Raw genomic sequence first — 22,714 nt, 5'->3', positions numbered from 1 at the left:
TATGTTGTTATGATCACACCACGTCTCGTTAATCATAAGATGTTAAGATGTTTGTTTCTGTCGTCGCGATGCGTGAAGAAGCCAGCTGGCTGTACCGACTCCGATAGCGTGTCTCGAGTGAGCCATGTTTCCGTGAAGCATAGAACGTTACAGTCTCTGATGTCTCTCTGGAATGCTACCCTTGCGCGGATTTCATCAACCTTGTTGTCAAGAGACTGGACATTGGCGAGTAGTATGCTCGGGAGCGGTGCGCGATGTGACTGTCTCCGGAGCCTGACCAGAAGACCGCTTCGTCTGCCCCTTTTACGGCGTCGTTGTATTGGTTTGCCGGCTGGGATCCAATACATTGTCCCGGGTGGTGGGCAAAACACAGGATCCGCTTCGGGAAAGTCATATTCCTGGTCGTAATGATGGTGAGTTGACGTTGCTCTTATATCCAGTAGTTCCTCCCAACTGTATGTAATAAAACCTAAGATTACCTGGGATACCAATGTAATAAATAACACGGAAAAAAACAAAATACTGCATAGTTTCCTAGGAACGCGAAGCGAGGCGGCCATCTCTGTCGGAAGTTAGAACTGTTAGTTATAGCCTAATGTTAGCTAGCTAACATTGAACCTGGTTGGGTAGCTACCTGCAGATTCATGCAGGGTGGTAACACCATGAGTTGGGATTATGGTTCATTGTTTAGATAGCTAGCTACATGTCTTAACAAAGGACTCCACTATGCAAGTAACCATTTCAATAGAATGTCACTGCAACAACTGTTGATAGACGTAGCTGGTAAGTTCGCTCTATCTACTCTGAATTCAGAGCACTCTCGTCTGAGTGAGCGAGAGCGCAGAATAACTGACAAATTTACGAATGCTCAACAACCGTTGAATATGGCCGGTGTCAGTAAACATTGGCAAAAAAGCATCAATTGTTGCCAGCAGCACAGTTGCGGTCACCAACGCTCTGGATAACAGAAAACAGCCTAACCAGCTCTGCTAGGGTGAGTAAAATGGTCAGAGTGAGCTGTTCTCGCATTTGTGTCTGGAAGTAGCTAGCAAGCTAGCCAACACTAGCCAGTTAGCATGGGTGCTTGACTGCTGTTTTAAGGACAGAATGCTCGGATCAACGCTTAAAGAAATGGGTGGGGCTAAAGCTTAAGAGGGTGTGAACGATGCTGAATGGGTGTAGACAAAGAAGAGCTCTCCAGTAGGTCCCAAAACATTCAAAGGCCATTTTCTCAAAAGTGAGGATACAAGTTTAGTAACTTTTAAAGCAAATTTACTTTCTCATTGTTCCTCAACTATAGTGTATGATATACAATTTTCTAACCTTTTTACTTTTATCCAATGTTAAAAACACAATTTCAAAAGTTACTATATAAGACCGAATCGAGCCGGTCGGTCATATTTGTTTTGCCTGAATTACTGAGTGTTCTTAAACATAAAAGGTATTCCAATGCAGCCATTGCATAGCTGACTGTTGTAAAAGCAGCCATTTGAAATTAGCTCATGTGTGGCTCTGTGTGTTGTTGACAGTTTGACATGAGTGGTGTTGAGCCCGCTGGGCTGTAAGTGGTGTTACAGAGTCCCACAGGCACCTCTGAGCTACACACACGGCCCCATGCACACACACATACACACCCTTGGCACATGCTCCACACACTGTGGCCTTTCATACGGTCTAATTAGAGGGGCAGGATATTATGGCTGACACAGCAGATGAAAAGGAGTGTTGTTGTTCAGGCTACAGGCTACCGTGTGGAACTCTGTCTCTCTCTCTCTCTCTCTAGAAATGGGGGTGAAGTTTACATACACTTAGGTTGGAGTCATTAAAACTCGTTTTTCAACCACTCCACAAATTTCTTGTTAACAAACTATAGTTTTGCCAAGTCGGTTAGGACATCTACTTTGAGCATGACACAATAACTTTTCCAACAATTGTTTACAGACAGATTATTTCACTGTATCACAATTCCAGTGGGTCAGACGTTGACATACACTAAGTTGACTGTGCCGTTAAACAGCTTGGAAAATTCCAGAAAATTATGTCATGGCTTTTGAAGCTTCTGTTAGGCTAATTGACATAATTTGAGTCAATTGTTGGTGAACCCGTGGATGTATTTCAAGGCCTACCTTCCAACTCAGTGCCTCTTTGTTTGACATCATGGGAAAATCAAAAAGAAATCAGCCAAGACCTTAGAAAAAAAATTGTAGACCTCCACAAGTCTGGCTCATCCTTGGGAGCAATTTCCAAACACCTGAAGGTACCACGTTCATCTGTACACACAATAGTATGCAAGTATAAACACCATGGGACCACGCAGCCGTCATACCGCTCAGGAAGGAGATCCATTCCGGCGCCTAGAGATGAACGTACTTTGGGTCGAAATGTGCAAATCAATCCCGGGAACAACAGCAAAGGACCTTGTGAAGATGCTGGAGGAAACGGGTACAAAAGTATCTATATCCACAGTAAAATGAGTCCTCTATCGACATAACCTGAAAGGCCGCTCAGCAAGGAAGAAGCCACTGCTCCAAAACTGCCATAAAAAGCCAGACTACGGTTTGCAACTGCACATGGGGACAAAGATCATACTTTTTGGAGAAATGTCCTCTGGTCTGATGACACAAAAATAGAACTGTTTGGCAATAATGACCATCGTTATGTTTGGAGCAAAAAGGGGGAGGCTTGCAAGCCGAAGAACACCATCCCAACCGTGAAGCACAGGGTGTCAGCATCATGTTGTAGGGGTGCTTTGCTGCAGGAGGGACTGGTGCACTTCACAAAATAGATGGCATCATGAGGGAGGAAAATTATGAGGCAATATTGAAGTAACATCTCAAGACATCAGTCAGGAAGTTAAAGCTTGGTCGCAAATTAGTCTTCCAAATGGACAATGACCCCAAACATACTTCCAAAGTCGTGGCAAAATTACTTAAGGACAACAAAGTCAAGGTATTGAAGTGGCCATCACAAAGCCCTGACCTCAATCCTGTAGAACATTTGTGGGCAGAACTGAAAAAGCGTGTGCGAGCAAGGAGGCCTACAAACCTGACTCAGTTACACCAGCTCTGTCAGGAGGAATGGGCCAAAATTGTCAGGAGGAATGGGCCACAAAAGCTTGTGGAAGGCTACCCGAAATGTTGGACCCAAGTTAAACAATTTAAAGGCAATGCTACCAAATACTAATTGAGTGTATGTAAACTTCTGACCCACTGGGAATGTGATGAAAGAAATAAGAGCTGAAATGAATCATTCTCTCTACTATTATTCTGACATTTCACATTCATAAAATAAAGTGGTGATCCTAACTGACCTAAAACAGGGAATTTTTACTAGGATTAAATGTCAGGAATTGTGAAAAACTGAGATTAAATGTATTTGGCTAAGGTGTATGTAAACTTCTGACTTCAACTGTATGTTAACATCCTGTATAGATCTATGATTATTAAGACGTGACATGAAAGTAATTAGGCATCATATACTGAATTATTTCTGCATTCAGAAATAATAATAACCTCTCTTGGACTGACTCATCAAATTCACTTACTAAACGTTTTCCTATGGGGAAGAGAAACTTCTTCAAAGTAGCCATCTAGTGATCAATGAATTCTGCTTGTCTGTCTTGGTTACTTCAGACAATGACTTGCAAGGCAGGTCTGTGATGAGGTGAGGGCGATCGGGACACATTGCTCCATGAGCCTGGATCGATCGCAGAGAGAGAAAGATCTATTTCAGTTCTAATGGCTCCTCAGTGCTATGATATCTCTCCACTCTGGCCCGGGCAGCACTGTGATGGATCGCTTTCTGTGGCCACAACCACTCTCTCTGCCACGCGATCAATAGAGACCCAGCCCAGTGAGAACGGACAGGACAGAACAAGTCTACTTGAATATTCATGACAAAGGAAAAATGTCTATGATAGAAAGGATGGAAAAATGGCTTTTAACTATGATAGATAGGATGGAGTAGAAACGATGGAGTAGAATGAAAGAGCTGAAGTGCCTTGTGTTGGAATAATCCATTCAAAAGGACTTGTTTGGAGAAATTAATAGGCAAAATCCGTGGAAAGATCATAATCAGATTAATAATCATTAACCTAACATTTCATGTTTTATCAAGTGTGACTAAATCAGTATGTACTTTATATAATTGGCCAGTGAGGATGTCCACGGGGGACAGGGCAGGTCAGAGTAAGAGTGTCCTCTGCTGGACAATGGAGGGATTGATGCACTTCATCAGCCCTCAAGGAGCTGCCGAAGGGGTGACCGTGTCAGCTCTCAAGTGAAAACCATATAAAAACTAAGGGTGTTTTCACACTTGGTCCCTTTCAGACAATGTTTGTGAACTCAGTGCAGTTCGCTTAACTTTTTGTGCAGTGTGAACACTCCAAAGGAACTCAGACCCCTCAAAAGAGCCCCTGAAGTGAACAAGTTGGGTACTACCAAAGCATCTCCAGAGTGCATAAAAGGAGATTACTGTGACTCAATGGTCACGTGAAATTTTACTGCGGTCATGACTCATGATTGCCGGTGTACAATTTTCAATCACAGCATTATTTAATCTGCAGTTCTTCTTCTGCTATGTATTCTGTGACCAATAATATGTACCTGTTAATAGTATCTTCTTATTACAATTATTATACATTTTTACATTTTTGCCATTTAGCAGACACTCTAGAGTGACTTACAATTAGTACATTCATCTTAAGATAGCTAGGTGAGACAACAACATCACAATCGTATTAAGTACATTTTCCCTCAACAAAGTTTTTATCAGCAAAGCCAGTGCTAGCGGGAAAAGAGAAGTGCCTTTTTTATGTCTCATCTCTTAACTAAATACAATCTATTAGCTTCCAAAATGTAAGTAGGTATATCAAGCTGTCCGATAACACAATCTGATGGAATGGCTTGCCCTGCACTTTGTAAAAACCCAGAGTTCATTGAGTGAATGTTGGAATGTTGCACTGAATTCAACAGAATTCACCTTACAGTGAAATGTTTACTTACGAGCCCCTAACCAACAATGCAGTTTTAAAAAACTAATACAGATAAGAATAAGAAATTAAAGTAACAAGTAATTAAAGAGCAGCAGTAAAATAACAACAGAGAGACTATATATACAGGGGGGTACCGGTACAGAGTCAATGAGTGGGGGCACCGGTTAGTTGTGGTAATATGTACATGTAGGTAGAGTTATTAAAGTGACTATGCATAGATGACATCAACAGAGAGTAGCAGCGGTGAAAAAGGGGGGAAGGGGGGGGGGGGGGGGGGGGGGCAATGCAAACAGTCTGGTAGCAATTTGATTAGGTGTTTATGAGTCTTATGGCTTGGGGATAGAAGCTGTTTAGAAGCCTTTTGGACCTAGACTTGGCACTCTGGTACCGCTTGCTGTGCGGTAGCAGAGAGAACAGTCTATGACTGGGTGGCTGGAGTCTTTGACAATTTTCAGGGCCTTCATCTGACACAGCCTGGTAGAGAGGTTCTGGATGGCAGGAAGCGTGGCCCCAGTGATGTACTGGGCCATACGCAGTACCCTCTGTAGTGCCTTGCGGTCGGAGGCACGAGCAGTTGTCATACCAGGCAGTGATGCAACCAGTCAGGATGCTCTCGATGGTGCAGCTGTAGAACCTTTTGAGGATCTGAGGACCCATGCCATTTTCAGTCACCTGAGGGGGAATAGGTTTTGTCGTGCCCTCTTCATGACTGTCTTGGTCTGCTTGGACCATGTTAGTTTGTTGGTGATGTGGACACCAGGGAACTTGAAACTCTCAACCTGCTCCACTGCAGCCCCGTCAATGAGAATGGGGGCGTGCTCGGTCCTCTTTTTCCTGTAGTCCACAATTATCTCCTTTGTCTTGATCACGTTGAGGGAGAGGTTGTTGTCCTGGCACCACACGGCCAGGACTCTGACCTCCTCCCTATAGTCGTTGTCGGTGATCTGTTGTGTCATCTGCAAACTTAATGATGGTGTTGGAGTCGTGCCTGGCCGTGCAGTCATGAGTGAACAGGGAGTACAGGAGGGGACTGAGCATGCACCCTTGAGGGTCCCCTGTGTTGAGGATCAGCGTGGCAGTTGTGTTGTTACCTACCTTTACCACCTGGGGGCGGCCTGTCAGGAAGTCCAGGATCCAGGATCCAGTTGCAAAGGGCGGTGTTTAGTCCCAGCTCATCGATGAGCTTTGAGGGCACTATGGTGTTGAATGCTGAGCTGTATTCGCAGAACTCACATTTTTGGCACATCATGTCTAAACTATCCCTTAAAGTTCCGTTGTAATATGTCCTAAGCCACAGACGTAATGCAATACTTTATGAACTCAAATATATATCTATTCAGGAGGTTAACATATGTTATTCACTCCCATCCCCTTTCTGTTAGTCCCCCGAGAGAGAGACAACATCCGGTTAAATTGCAGAGCGCCAAATTCAAACTACAGAAACATAAATATTTAACATTCATATAAATACAAGTGTAATACATAAAAATAAAGCTGAACTTCTTGTTAATCCAGCCGCTGTGTCAGATTTCAAAAAGGCTTTACGGCGAAAGCACACCATGCGATTATCTGAGGATAGCGCCCCGCATACAAAAACATGAAAACCATTTTTCAACCAGGCTAATGCGACACGGAAGTCAGAAATAGCAATATAATAAATGCCTTACCTTTGAAGATCTTCATCTTTTTCCAATCCCAAATGTCTCAGTGACACAATGAATGGTCGTTTAGTTCGACAAATTCCTTCTTTATATCCCCAAAATGTCCATTTATTTGGTGCGTTTGATTCAGAAATACACCGGTTCCAACTCGCCCAACATGACTACAAAGTATCTAATAAGTTACCTGTAAACTTGGTCCAAACAATGTTTCTAATCCAACCTCAGGTACCCTAAAATGTAAATAATCGATCAAATTTAAGACGGAATAAACGGTTTCCAATACCGGAGAAAAATCCATCTGAGTCCATCTGAGTGACACATGGGAAGAATAGGTCTACTTCTTCATTTCTCAAAAGAAAAATATTGAACAATTTCTAAAGACTGTTGACATCTAGTGGAAGCCATAAGAACTGCAATCTGGGCCCTAAGAAATCAGGTTTATCCATAGAAAAGCATTGGAAAACACAATGACCTCAAAAACAATTTTCCCTGGATGGTTTGTCCTCCGGGTTTCGCCTGCAATATCAGTTCTGTTATACTCACAGACATTATTTTAACAGTTTTAGAAACTTTAGAGTGTTTTCTATCCAATACTACCATGCATATGTATATCCTAGCTTCTGGGCCTGAGTAACAGGCAGTTTACGTTGGGCACGCTTTTCATCCAGACGTGAAAATACTGCCTCCTATCCCGAAGAAGTTTTAACTTAAGTAACCCACATTAACCTAAAGTAATACAGCACAGAGCATACTGTCATGGTTCCACCTGTCACCAGAGGGCGGCAAAGACTGTCCTAGAGACATTAACGACACTCAAGTGTGTCATATTTACTCGTTATGATTTCCCTGTTAAAAGAGGTGTGCTTACTCTTGTCCTTTGCAGAAGCTTGAATTGTTTACAGCGTGCAGGCATTTCCTGAGTGAGTGTTTGAGACTTAGTGTGTGTTGGTTTTCAAGTGTACTGTGATCCTGCGGCTACCGTTTCTCAGTAAAGTATTATGTTTATCCTTAACCACTGAATCCTCGTTTGGTCTCTTCTCTGCACCTGGGTCCAACCTCACCACGTCACACATACAAATTCACAGTGGGTTGGTGGTGAGCTACGTCAGCCAAAATAGTATAATTGTATTACTTCATAACTATTGATGGACTCACCATGTTAAACTCAGTGGGACAGAATGCCAACAGAGAGGAAACAAGCAGAAATCAATACAGGGGTGTAGGGCTGGGAATTGCCAGGGACCTCACGATATGATATTATAGCGATAGCTAGATCCCACAGCATGCAGTCAGTCAGCTAGTATAGATTAGTAAAATAAACTCCTCTGTTATTTGATCATTATGCATAATCTTTTCAAGCATGTCCATGAATATTCACACACACTCCACATATATGAATAATCCAGTAGAGGTAATTAGTGGTTGCTAAGATGTAAAGATGTAGACATACTTATGGATGCCTAAATGTGCTAGCTACTGTTAGCTAATGAATAGTCTTCAATAGTACAAAATCCATAAAAGTCTTCAATATTTCAGCACCATAGACAGCAGTGGCTGTGAGGTTCTATGGCGTACTAGTCACTAGTATACAGTACTGCTCTCAGCTGTACAGTATTCTCTTCACAGTCAACTAAAATCAGACAACCATTGACCCATAATTATGGACCACTTTATAGTGACACTACCACTGTGGCTGTTCAGTGTGCAGTGTCACCATCGCAGAGATAGTCTGACTTTCTTATCTGAAAGACTCCAGAAGCAGCTTGCTATAGGGCCACATGGACACTGCACAGTCAACACTCTTTACCACACTCTCTCTCTCCCTCTGTCTTTCTCTCTCTACCACATGTGGATGCTATGCATAATATCTTTAGCAGAGAGGAGCAAGAGGTCCCTCTTCCTCTAGACTACCAGCATACAGGAGAGGAGATATGGCTCAGAGTGGTGACTTCAGACTCGTACTCTGCTGCTGTGCTATGCTGAGGGCGAGGATAAAGCTACTAAGTAGGTGTAGTAAACATGCAATCCATGCAGTATGAAACGCTTGGTTTTCAGGTCCACATCACTTTGTCGTACCTTAGTCTCATATTCAATGTGAGAAAGGTGGATTTTGAGGTTTGCAAGTACTATGTACAAACACCCTTGCACAGACAGACAAACACTTCAGTAGGACTTTCTTATGTTTAACCTTCCCCACTCTAAGACACCCTGTCTCCATGACCACACAGAGCAGAGGTGGTCACAGCCATCAACCTTGTTCACATTCTAGCAGGATAAAAACACTTCAGCTTCACCGCTCTGAATCTACACACAAGTCTTATGCTAAAAACACACAGATCAGTTGACAGAAACACATTTCATGCTGTGCTATTTCAGACAAGCAGTCTTCCATCAAGACAGGTCCTTTTGAAGTCACCTCAGCCAAGTGACAGGGTAAACATAAGGGAGGGGGGGGGGATACTGATGATGCCGAGACACATCCATTTACACCAGAGGTGTCAAACTCTTTTTGCGCCCGAGGTCGCATTCGGTCTTCAATGAGGTGTGGAGGGCCATACTGAAAATAGTTTTGACTTCCTCGCCGTCAAAACGTGCAAAATATACTTCTATGTTCATCGTTTTTGGAATTTTAGATGCTCCCTGACTGTCTAGCTTTATTTGGTTGATTATCAGTGAGCTGGACCCAGTCAAGAAACTGTATGAATGTAGGTCCATTATCATTTCTACACCGTTGAATTTGTTTCCCTTCCCTGAATTTGTTTAATTATTTTGTATTTCATTTTTTACTCAAACCACCCGCGGGCTGAATCCGTCCCGCAGCCCGTATGTTTGCCACCCTTGATTTACACACTTAGGAAACAGCTAGAATACATGATGGGTTATGTTTTTCATAAGGTCTGTGTGCATAAATTACTTTGCAGGGGACATGGTATTTTGATGAATATATAGGCTATTCCATGGGGGAAAATGGAGGGCGCCAGTTTAACATTGAAAGACCAAGTCAGATATGTAAATACATAATTTAATATGTATAGGCTTAGCAGGAATCATGTAATGAAACCAGGCAAACAAAAATAAAACGCCTGATTCAAAGATTAGCATGTATCCCCATGAACACACCTGAATAAATAACCACCCACAGAGCTAAGCCAGTGACGCAAACATTAGGTAAATATAGCAGAATTACAGAGGCAGAGAGGAGGGTGGTAGTGGTGGGTGACTCATTCCAAAGCCATTAAAGAGAAAGTACTATCTCGCACTCTAATAAGCTGCTAGCTCTAGTCCAGTTGACATCACATCTGCATCCCAAACACTATTCCCTACACTGTGCACTACGTTTGACCAGAGCACTATAGGTGCACTATATAAGGAATAGGGTGCCATTTGGGGCACAGACCACATCTTTAGCGGTTGTTGAAACAGCAGCACACAGATGCGGTCTCCAGATAAATAATTAATTGCAGAGGAAGCTGATGCATCCATCCCTCATGCCTTCAAAAAAAGCATTAGTACCAACATCCACCTTTAAACAGTGAAAAAACCTACACTCGATCCCTCCGATGTCAACAACTACAGACCAGTATCCCTTCTTTCTTTTCTCTCCAAAACTCTTGAACGTGCCGTCCTTGGCCAGCTCTCCTGCTATCTCTCTCAGAATGACCTTCTTGATCCAAATCAGTCAGGTTTCAAGACTAGTCACTCAACTGAGACTGCTCTTCTCTGTATCACGGAGGCGCTCCGCACTGCTAAAGCTAACTCTCTCTCCTCTGCTCTCATCCTTCTAGACCTATCGGCTGCCTTCGATACTGTGAACCATCAGATCCTCCTCTCCACCCTCTCCGAGTTGGGCATCTCCGGCACGGCCCACGCTTGGATTGCGTCCTACCTGACAGGTCGCTCCTACCAGGTGGCGTGGCGAGAATCTGTCTCCTCACCACGCGCTCTCACCACTGGTGTCCCCCAGGGCTCTGTTCTAGGCCCTCTCCTATTCTCGCTATACACCAAGTCACTTGGCTCTGTCATAACCTCACATGGTCTCTCCTATCATTGCTATGCAGACGACACACAATTAATCTTCTCCTTTCCCCCTTCTGATGACCAGGTGGCGAATCGCATCTCTGCATGTCTGGCAGACATATCAGTGTGGATGACGGATCACCACCTCAAGCTGAACCTCGGCAAGACGGAGCTGCTCTTCCTCCCGGGGAAGGACTGTCCGTTCCATGATCTCGCCATCACGGTTGACAACTCCATTGTGTCCTCCTCCCAGAGCGCTAAGAACCTTGGCGTGATCCTGGACAACACCCTGTCGTTCTCCACCAACATCAAGGCGGTGGCCCGTTCCTGTAGGTTCATGCTCTACAACATCCGCAGAGTACGACCCTGCCTCACACAGGAAGCGGCGCAGGTCCTAATCCAGGCACTTGTCATCTCCCGTCTGGATTACTGCAACTCGCTGCTGGCTGGGCTCCCTGCCTGTGCCATTAAACCCCTACAACTCATCCAGAACGCCGCAGCCCGTCTGGTGTTCAACCTTCCCAAGTTCTCTCACGTCACCCCGCTCCTCCGCTCTCTCCACTGGCTTCCAGTTGAAGCTCGCATCCGCTACAAGACCATGGTGCTTGCCTACGGAGCTGTGAGGGGAACGGCACCTCAGTACCTTCAGGCTCTGATCAGGCCCTACACCCAAACAAGGGCACTGCGTTCATCCACCTCTGGCCTGCTCGCCTCCCTACCACTGAGGAAGTACAGTTCCCGCTCAGCCCAGTCAAAACTGTTCGCTGCTCTGGCCCCCCAATGGTGGAACAAACTCCCTCACGACGCCAGGACAGCGGAGTCAATCACCACCTTCCGGAGACACCTGAAACCCCACCTCTTCAAGGAATACCTAGGATAAAGCATTCCTTCTGCCCCCCCCCCCCCCCCCCCCCTCCCTTAAAAGATCTGATGCACTATTGTAAAGTGGCTGTTCCACTGGATGTCATAAGGTGAATGCACCAATTTGTAAGTCGCTCTGGATAAGAGCGTCTGCTAAATGACTTAAATGTAATGTAAATGTAAACAGTGTTTGTGCTACAGTAGCTATCTGCCTGGCCTGCAACATCTACATAGAACACTGAACTGGTCTATAATTACCACTGCATTGATACCAGTTTCCTTCCAATAACATAGTTATCAGTACACACATGTAAATTACGAACAGGAATAGAAAGATAAAAAAAGAATACAAATGTAATGTTAATTCAGTGTGTTCTACCATTTAGCTTCTGAGCATCCTTGAACAACACTGATCCTACTAATTACAAGCATGTAATCGAGACAACACTGACAGTGCTATAATTTAGATGGTGTTCATGGAGAGAGAATGAAGGAGAGAGCGTGAGGAAGTGAGAGATAATTAACATTTTAGAACGAGAGAGTATGAGGGGGGAGAAGAGAAAAATATTATGATGCACCCCGACTTCCACAGGACACAGTGTGCTCCACACATAGTGCAGTCAGAAAACAAGCAGCATTATGAAAGAAGCAGAAATCATCATCTCCTGAGCAGCCAGCCAGCCCAGCAGCCTCACACAAACTACTAGCTACCGCATAAATAATTCATGATATGAGATCTGGCGGAGCTTTAGTGGAAATTGACTGGGAGAAGTTCAGAGGCTTTTCTCTCTCTCTCGTCAGCTAGTCCTGATGCACTGGAGGGAGGATAATGAGCAGCACTGAAGGGCTGACTGTCTCCCTGTTACACACACTGAATGTAGGTCTGCTGAATGCTAACTACTGTACTGCTTAATTTGGAGATAATGGGGAATGGTGGGTTTTATCTTTTGGATATCAATTTTGTAGAGTGCAGTTATATCATTCTACTTGGTAAATAACTATATAGTATTAGTACAAAGCTAACATTTTCCTGTTCTGATATTCTAAATCTTTGGCTTTATGCCAACAAAGGTAAATGAGATCAGGGAAGGGCCCATTAGGACAACGAAACAAGGTAGGAGGTACACTGGTGTCATCCATTAGTGAAACATGAGCCTAGAATCAGGTTAACCTTTTTAACCACAGAGCTCCAAGAAATGTACAATGTGAAGTAGATGAATCAAGATGTTGTGGATTTGGACTCATTTACTGTACAGTCGTGGCCAAAAGTTTGAGGATGACACAAATATTAACTTCCACAAAGTTTGCTGCTTCAGTGTCTTTAGATATTTTTGTCAGATGTTACTATGGAATACTGAAGTATAATTACAAGCATTTCATAAGTGTCAAAGGCTTTTATTGACAATTACATGAAGTTGATGCAAAGAGTCAATATTTGCAGTGTGGACCCTTCTTTTTCAAGACCTCTGCAATCCGCCCTGGCATGCTGACAATTAACTTCTGGGCCACATCCTGACTGATGGCAGCCCATTCTTGCATAATCAATGCTTGGAGTTTGTCAGAATTTGTGGAGTTTTGTTTGTCCACCCGCCTCTTGAGGATTGACCACAAGTTCTCAATGGGATTAAGGTCTGGGGAGTTTCCTGGCCATGGTCCCAAAATATCGATGTTTTGTTCCCCGAGCCACTTAGCTATCACTTTTGCCTTATGGCAAGGTGCTCCATCATGCTGGAAAAGGCATTGTTCGTCACCAAACTGGATGGTTCCTGGATGGTTGGGAGAAGTTGCTCTCGGAGGATGTGTTGGTACCATTCTTTATTCATGGCTGTGTTCTTAGGCAAAATTGTGGGTGAGCCCACTCCCTTGGCTGAGAAGCAACCCCACACATGAATGGTCTCAGGATGCTTTACTGTTAGCATGACACAGGACTGATGGTAGCACTAACCTTGTCTTCTCCGGACAAGCTTTTTTCCGGATGCCCCAAACAATCGGAAAGGGGATTCATCAGAGAAAATGACTTTACCCCAGTCCTCAGCAGTCCAATCTCTGTACCTTTTGCAGAATATCAGTCTGTCCCTGATGTTTTTCCTGGAGAGAAGTGGTTTCTTTGCTGCCCTTCTTGACACCAGGCCATCCTCCAAATGTCTTTGCCTCACTGTGCGTGCAGATGCACTCACACCTGCCTGCTACCATTCCTGAGCAAGCTCTCTACTGGTGGTGCCACGATCCCGCAGCTGAATCAACTTTAGGAGATGGTCCTGGCGCTTGCTGGACTTTCTTGGGCACCCTGAAGCCTTCTTCACAACAATTGAACCGCTCTCCTTGAAGTACTTGATGATCCGATAAATGGTTTATTTAGGTGCAATCTTACTGGCAGCAATATCCTTGCCTGTGAAGCCCTTTTTGTGCAAAGCAATGATGACAGCACGTGTTTCCTTGCAGGTAACCATGTTTGACAGAGGAAGAACAATGATTCCAAGCACCACCCTCCTTTTGAAGCTTCCAGTCTGTTATTCGAACTCAATCAGCATGACAGAGTGATCTCCAGCCTTGTCCTCGTCAACACTCACACCTGTGTTAACGAGAGAATCACTGACATGATGTCAGCTGGTCCTTTTGTGGCAGGGCTGAAATGCAGTGGAAATGTTTTTTGGGGATTCAGTTCATTTGCATGGCAAAGAGGGACTTTGCAATTAATTGCAATTCATCTGATCACTCTTCATAATATTCTGGAGTATGTGCAGATTGCCATCATACAAACTGAGGCAGCAGACTTTGTCAAAATTAATATTTGTATCATTCTCAAAACTTTTGGCCACGAGTGTACATGTAAATACATCAGGTGACCAATAACACTCTAAAACCCATCATGTTCGCCATGGCCTTGTAAAGTTAAAGGGATACTCTGGGATTTTGGCAATGAGGCCCTTTATCTACTTCCCCAGAATCAGATGAACTCGTGGATACAATTTTTTTGTCTCTGAATGCAGTTTGAAGAAAGTTGCTAACTAGTGCTAGTGCAAATGCTAACAAGAGTTAGCGCTATGACTGGAAGTCTATGTGTAGCATGCTAGTATGCTAGTAGATACCCATAGACTTCCAGTTATTGTGCTAATGCTAGTTAGCATTGGTTCACAAAACTCTCTAACTTCCTTCATACTGGACACAGAGACAAAAACATTGTATCCACGAGTTCATCTGACTCTGGGGAAGTAGATAAAGGGTAAAAATCCTGAAGTATCCCTTTAATGTACCGCTATATTCATAAACCATACCACTAATGACATTCAGTTAATATTTAGGTGAGGGCTACATAATTCACACACAAGTCCTATGGGACCTTATCAATAAAAAATCCCTACCTATGTATGCAGTGGCACCAGCAGGATATGTTCCCTAAAGTTCCCCCTGACAGTCCCAGATCCCTAGAGACAGACAGACAGACAGGAGTCAATTAACAGCTGGCCTCAGGCTACTGTCCCCAATGTCCGCGTGAATCCACAGGATCCAGGGTGAGAATGGGATTTCCAAGGACACGTCCCTGCAGCTGAGCTCATAGGGAAAGTGCATTTTAAAGAAGCCTTTGTTCCTTTAAGGGGCCAGATCGTTTCAGTTTATTCATGAGGATGTTCTATGCGGGTTTCATAATGCTTTTAAAAAAGAAAAAGAACATGGTGACATTAAGTAATAACAAACAAAATTCTGTTTTGGAAGGAGCCACATTGTCAACAGGAAAGTCTTCCCACACAGTGACAATGATGATGACGATAATGATGTTGCTGTGCTGAGCCATAACGTAACTATGTTAAAAATAATAGAAGACAGTCTGTTTGGAGGGAGTGTCAGAGTAGTGCGAACCCACTCTCTCTCCTCCTGAGTGTCCATACAGGCTCCCAGTGCCAACACAGAACAGAACAAGGAGAGCAGAGCAGTCACTCATCTGGAAGCATAAGGGATGGAGGGAAGGAGTAAGGGATGGAGGAGTGGTGGTCGATAAGGTTACTGGGTAGAGATATTTCAGAAACCCTGATATGCAGTCACTGTATTCTATTAGCTCCTCAGGAAATAAAAACTCCATTTAGGCAATGGTGAATGCACTTGTTACCCCAAAAGGACAGCCTTGCCCAGGGAAGGGTTGGGACCACAAAAATATTAACTCATCATGAGGGGCCACAGTTGCCAAACTAATTTTAAGCAATTCTACAAATTTTGCCATGGGGTGGAGAGGAAAAAGAGCTGTTTTACAGCTAATTTCCTGCAATTTGACACATTATGCCATAGGGTGGAGAGAAATGTTTGCAGTATGATATCCGAGTGAGACTGACTAATAAAACCGATTGTAGCCCCTGGGCCGGTAATTCGACCATGATAACAAGTTTGGATAGATGGCCACTAAACGAACTTAGCAATCTAAAAAATATCAGCTGACATGGGCTAATTGACTAACTATCAGTGACTGACATAAGAGAAAAACTGCTGATGCACAACCAAAATTGTATATTCTACTATTCTACTTGTGTATTCTACTATTCTAAATGTGTCTTCTACTTGTGTATTCTACTATTCTACTTGTGTATTCTACTATTCTACTTGTATATTCTACTTGTGTATTCTACTATTCTAATAGTTAAGACCCCGATCCCTGCCCTAGCCAAAGAGACACATGATGTGCACTTTGTTATTTCATTAAAAAGAAGCCTCTCTCTAATTTAAAATTGCTTGGTTAAATCAGGTCTGGATAGCTTAATTCCTAGATGATAAGATTTATGGAAAAGAACGATCTTCTTTATGCAACCAGTGTTGCCATCTGGTGCTCCTGGAAGTGATGTGTAGACTTCCCCGAGGACATAGGGTTATGGAAAGGGTCAGACATGCAGTCAGCCCTGCGGCCACACAGAACCATGACACTCTGAGAACATAACACATATACTGAGTGTAAAAAACATTATGTACATCTGCTCTTTCCATGACATAGACTGACCAGGTGAATGCAGGTGAAAGTTATGATACATTATAGATGTCACATGCGAAATTAATTTCAATCAGAAGTGGAGGTGACAGGTTAAAGAAGGATTTTTAAGCCTTGAGACAATTGAGGCATGGCTTGTGTATGTGTGCCATTCAGAGAGTGAATGGCAAGACAAAAGATTTAAGTGCCTTTGAACGGGTTATGGTAGTAGGTAGTAGGCGCAACGGTTTGTGTGCTGCTGGGTTTTCAGTTTTCCGTGTGTAGAATGGTCCAACACCCAAAGGACATCCAGCCAATTTGAGTCAACATGGGCCAGCATCCCTGTGGAACGCTTTCAACACCTTGTAGAGTTCATACCCTGACGAATTGACAACAATTTCTGCGATAATTAGATACTCACTCTTTCTTTCACTTGGATTTCAATCAAAAAAATCCTTGCCAAGAGAGGAAATCACAAATCCAACTGTCAACAGCGAGATACTGGGGAATCTGTTTTTATATGATGCCAAACCAACTGCCAACCGACACAGTGGGCCAAGGGGAACACTGTACTGGCAGCCCATTACCTATGCTGGAGGGTCAACCTGGGAAAACACACACGGCTCAGCTCTGAAGCAGCCTGAAGAGGAAACATTCAGGATGCTTCCCAAATGGCACCCTTTTCTCAATATAGTGCACTGCACTTTGTAGGGAATAGGCTGCCATTTAGGATGCAGGCCCAGTCAGGAAGCTCTTCACTCTGAGTCTCACAGAAAGAGTCTCACATGGTCGTCATGGATCGATAGACACTGAGACACACAGAAAATGTCACATTTTCTTCGGTCCTATACATTGAGTACAATTATCCATTGCAGTGTATGGAAGGAGACATTAAGTAATTTAGTCAAGGAAACGTGTCCTACAGTGTGTTCATGGATGCCAAGGGAAGTGTTACTCCCCAGAAAATGGACCAATAAATAGTTTTCAAAACATAAAATCATGTATATTTCATCTCTCTGTGTTTCACAATTTTCGTTCGCAAGAGGCTGAATGTACTGTATCTCACAGGAGAAAGCATCCGAGCGAGCGAAATAGCGCCCCTCTGTCTCTCTACGTGTAGGCCATCTATCTGATGTTGTCTGGTCCAAACAAGTATGACATTGTTGCCTTCCCTAGCATTGAATGCAAGTGAAGCCAGCGAGCATCTGGCCTCCATTGACAAAAAAAGTATAAAAACATTAGCCAATCAGCGTTGAGCTAAACTAAGCGAGCTGTTGTTATCCTCCGGTGGCTAGCTACTGTAGCCAGCTAGCTAAAATTAGCCCTTTCTGAAATTAGCCATGGATGGAAATAGGGATTTCGAATTTTTAAATTTAATTTATTTTTATTTAAATTTTACCCCATTTTTTCTCCCCAATTGCGTGGTATCAAATTGTGTTAGTAATTACTATCATCGCTACAACTCCCGTACGGGCTCGGGAGAGACGAAGGTCGAAAGCCATGCGTCCTCCGAAACACAACCCAACCAAGCCGCACTGCTTCTTAACACAGCGCGTATCCAACCCGGAAGCCAGCCACACCAATGTGTCGGAGGAAGCACCGTGCGACCTTGGTTGGCGTACACTGCGCCCGGCCAGCCACAGGAGTCGCTGGTGCGCGATGAGACAAGGATATCCCTACCGGCCAAACCCTGCCTAAACAGGACGACGCTAGGCCAATTGTGCGTCGCCCCACGGACCTCCCGGTCGCGGCTGGTTGCGACAGAGCCTGGGTGTGAACCCAGACTCTCTGGTGGCACAGCTAGCGCTGCGATGCAGTGCCCTAGACCACTGCGCCACCCGGGAGGCCACAGCCAATGATTTTATAACGCTATTCTGATCCAACCTTTGTTGTGCCCCTGGCCTGAGAGGATGGAAGTTCAATATGTAGCTAGATGTACAGTAGAAGGCTAATGTTAACTAACTAATGCTGCCCATGAATGAAAGTTTGGCTAGCGAGCAAGCATTATAGCCAGGTAGGCTAGGACAACAAAAAATAAAAGTGTGTACTGTATGACAGAGTGATAGACCGTTTCATCAACATGAAAGAGAGGAGGATGACATTGTCGTTTCTCAACAAGTAGGATGAGTCAACATATTTTTCTACTTACAAGAACGCACACACACACACACACAAACACAGAAACATGAGGCTCATCATATTTAGCTTACGTTGATTGGTGATTTGTTGATGTTGAAATGTTGAAGTTGAAATGGTGCTGGAATAGTGGAGGCAGCTCCTGTTTTCTTTGCAACTTGCGGTAACTCTCTGGTTCTAAATCAATAGTTGTTTAGTGGTCAGAAATTCCGTAAAAATGCACTTGCTTGATCATGCTGTAGGTCATGTAACTGTCTGTTACTGTACATGCGATATGCTTCACTGAACAGAGGTTGCTGTCCGGCGGTGTGCTTGAATTTACTCTGCCACTGTGTCTTCTTAATGTCTCGGCATTTAGGCCTATATATCACAATTGCATATGTAACGGTCGCAAGGCAGTTTCCTCCTGATTATTTCTGCTGAGATATAGGCCTACAGGACAGTGCCGTTATTTGGCCTGGGCTTCCGGGGCTTTTTTTTAAAGGTGCAATATGCAGAAATTGTTCCACCATTTCCTGGTTGCTAAAATTCAAATAGTACGCCTAATTTCAGTTTATGTGACAAAACAGGCAATGCACAGTGTAGATCATCATTGTACCATCTAAACTGCAGTGAAATATATTTTCAATAACCAAAATATTTTATTTTCAGCTGTTTGAAGTTAAGAACGGGAAGCATAGAAATAGGAAAAAGCTGGCCAGCTTTGTGGTTAGATTGTGAAAAATACAGAAAATACATAGGCCCTTAAATTGCGTCTTCAAATGTTATGTAATCTAAAATTCTCACATTAGCTGGTAGAACTGACTAAATTGAATGAATCATAAAGGTCTTATAACTTATTGAATTCTACAGGTATGTTTTTAGGCTCATGGCTCTATTTTCATGTAGCCTTGGGGCTATGTAGCTTCTTATCTGTAATGTTTGGAATTGTGTTTATCTTATGCAGACACTTGAACTGTTCTTTACAGTTGAGTTGCCCTGGTTGTGTCAGTATACAATAACTTTAAAGAGCAATTTCCCCTAAAAAACAACTTCTCATTTAGAAAACAGCCCATGTTGCATCAATATGAGTCAGAAACATTTATTCTACTGTTAAAATTGACTATACAGTGTAAATAGGATAATTTGTGTCACAGAGTCAGTCTCGCCCAAAACAGAGTTTTGTGAGACTTTACGTCGTGACTGCATCACAACGTAAATGAAAGTTGGGTTTGTTTCAATCCTGCCCATATGCCCACAGCTGGCAGCACACAAGTAATCATCAATTCAGAGTGCAGCTGCAGGCGACCCTATCGTCATGCCTGTGGTAAATTTGGGTTGACTTTAAATATCCCTATGGGGCTAATAAGGGACCGTTGGTAAATTACACAATGTACATGGGACAATATGTTAAAATTTCAATAGCTCCAAATTTCAATGACTTAAAAACCTCAAACCAACGATAAATTGTAGAAATTCATATAAAATATTGAAAACATTGAATGAGACAACGAAAAGATATTGTCCCATTTACATTGTGTAAGTTATTGACTGTCCCGAACATAGCACCGGAGAGTCAGTCAAGTTGCACATCCGCAGGCTGAAGCTAATTGGCTAAATAATTTGGCTAACTCTTCCCATGTGCGAACACACACACACACACACGAGACACCCACATCAAACCACACCCCGAAACCAACTCACGTTTGAATTCAGTCATGGTCGCTAGCATTTCTTAATGAATCAAACCTAAGACATGCCAAATCAGGAAGTGCAGTCGCCCTTCTAAACAAACTAATGACATGTTGTACCTCTACCTTTCTACGTTGGGGATGAGCCCAGGAGGAAGACAGATGAGAACAGCAGGCCAGTGGAGCACTTAGAACAGCAGCAGCCAGGGGCAACTTCTAGGGATGAGGATGATTTAGGTGACCCAGACACCAGCCCAAAACAAGTTAAGCTACCCTAGTATCCCCTTGACCGTTTTGGATTGAAAAACTAAAGAGACACACCAGATACAGAGAGTAGATGATGGAAAGAGACACCAGACAAGACAAAGAGATAGCAACAGAAGATAAGGATATGATGGAGAGACACCAAATAAGACACAGAGAAAGTGGCACAAGAGATGGAGAGAGAACAGAGGTGGATTGAGCCCACATTAGACTGTATCACTTCAAGCTGTTCTATAGATTCTATTTCATTTTATTTATTTGCACAAATTAAAACAGGTGAAATACAGACAGTGAAAAAGTAAAACATGGTTTACAAAGAATTTACAGGTGAGGTGAAAAAGCCTTTAAAATTACTATTAAAACAATTGTTTACTTTTACACGTTTTACAACCAGTGCAAGACGAGAGAGGAGGATAGACAAGAGACAGCAACAGAAGAGGGCAGACACGAGGGACCGCAACAGACGACAGAGAAAGTGATGGAGAGAGGCAGAGTAGGAGTGAGCACACAACAGACTGTATCACTTAAAGCTGCTCTATGGACTATAATTACTGCACATCTAATCTCTTAATGTTAATTTCAAAGTGCACCAGATTCATGCATTTAGCTGTTGAAATTAATTTTGCCAGGGGAGGATGCCCCCGGACCCCCCAACTGGCTTTGGTGAACATGATGAATGGCCTATAAGCCAGTTTAGTTCCATGATGTACAGCCCCTGTCAGCTCCATGACAGGGTCAATTCCCTTAGAACAGCTGAGACAAGGAGAATATCAATCAATACATCATACATGTCAGAGGAGATAACCTACGCATCAATTTAACCGACACGGGACACAATTAAAAGGCTAATGTGAACAACACATTCTGACAGAAAGAGTCTTGGGGAATTAAATCAGGGAAGAAAATGCCTCTGCTATTGAGAGTTCTGCTTGTGACAGCTCCTCCTTATATTGGTTTACTGGCAGGCAACTTCCTAAACCACACCCTGATGTATGTGTTTTCATCAAGTTGTTGTTGTTTACATTCATCTGACACTAATGCTACATGCAATATTTTTGCAGTGTAATTTCAGAAAATGTCCTTGAAGCATCTACAGTAATAGTGGAATGATAGTGTTTCACAACATTTTACCCCCACAAATATTTTGCTCCACACCAAATTGCATTCTAATGGTGCAGCCTTCTTATTGGTCAACAGACTGGCTCTTGTTGTCAAATTGACTGGGGTCAACAAATCTCTTGCTGTCAACTCAACAACAGACCAGTGAATTCGACAACAAAATATTTTCTGGCCCCAGTCAATTTGACAACAATAGTTTAATTGTTACATTTAGTACCTTTAAATTCAGCTTTAAAATGTGTATTTCTCTTAGCTTTCTCCTCTGTGGCAGAAAAGATTAAAAGAACTGCGACTCCCATTCGCCTTTGCTACAATACATACACTCAGTATTAGAAATAGCATGATATTTAGTGGCTATATTAATAGAACTTGGCTCCATGGCTTCTATTGAAAACAACTGACCAAGAAATGTCGCAAAAAACTAAACAATTTCAATGTTCAAACATGTTCACTTTCAAATTCTCACTCCATGCCCGTTTTAACTACACAAACACTCTCAAACGAGTATGTATCCTAATAAACCAGATTCAATACGCAATAAAGCTTTAAATAAGTATCAAAAATGCATGTTTTTCTGCTTACCTCTTTCTTTGACAGGAGTGGCAGCCAGGAGTTTGCGAGCTTGCTTGGTCTGTCTCGTGCGCAGCTGAGGTGGCACTGGTACCATGCTGTTGGTGAGGTGCTGCCTAGCGACGTGCAACCACCAGCCAATGAGATCATTATGAAGAAAAATTTGCAAAATAGCCTATGCCTTCAGTTTATATCATACTAGAAGCTTCAAGAACATATGCCAGCTCTTGGCAGTAGAACCGTTGTCTTTTCTCGAAGTTCTGACTGATGACAGCCGTGAAATGAAATGTAAAAATGCATTTTGGAAACATTTCCTGGCAAAGTGCTTTCATGATAGTAAGTAGCCTAGACCTAGCCTATGTGATAGCTGATGAAGTAGTAGACTTGGGAAAAGCTCTAATCCATTCAAATAGATGCCTACCTCAAAGGTTCATACACATTTCTTGATTTATACATTTAGTTCTCACGATGCATA

At 43.1% G+C, this 22,714-nt stretch overlaps 1 protein-coding gene across 2 annotated transcripts in view; it reads right to left on the bottom strand.

Annotated features, from left to right (window-relative positions):
• The window catches only part of rap1gapa (RAP1 GTPase activating protein a), a 127,238-nt gene extending 104,909 nt beyond the window's left edge, over window positions 1-22,329 (bottom strand). The window contains exons 1-2 of one of the 2 annotated variants that reach the window (XM_055931542.1): window positions 22,252-22,326; window positions 14,895-14,957 (exon numbers count right to left, since the gene is read on the bottom strand). The gene's annotated coding sequence lies outside the window, so the exon portion shown is untranslated. Of the gene's footprint in view, window positions 1-14,894; window positions 14,958-22,251 lie in introns of both variants that reach the window. The other variant, XM_055931543.1, reaches the window with a different exon arrangement.
• Window positions 22,330-22,714: the final 385 nt, after the last annotated feature.

Source organism: Salvelinus fontinalis, chromosome 8, assembly GCF_029448725.1.
Source record: "Salvelinus fontinalis isolate EN_2023a chromosome 8, ASM2944872v1, whole genome shotgun sequence".
In the NCBI taxonomy this organism is placed as follows: Eukaryota; Metazoa; Chordata; class Actinopteri; order Salmoniformes; family Salmonidae; genus Salvelinus; species Salvelinus fontinalis.
Note: the sequence above shows the minus strand (reverse complement) of the source record. Positions and strands in the feature narration are given on the sequence as shown.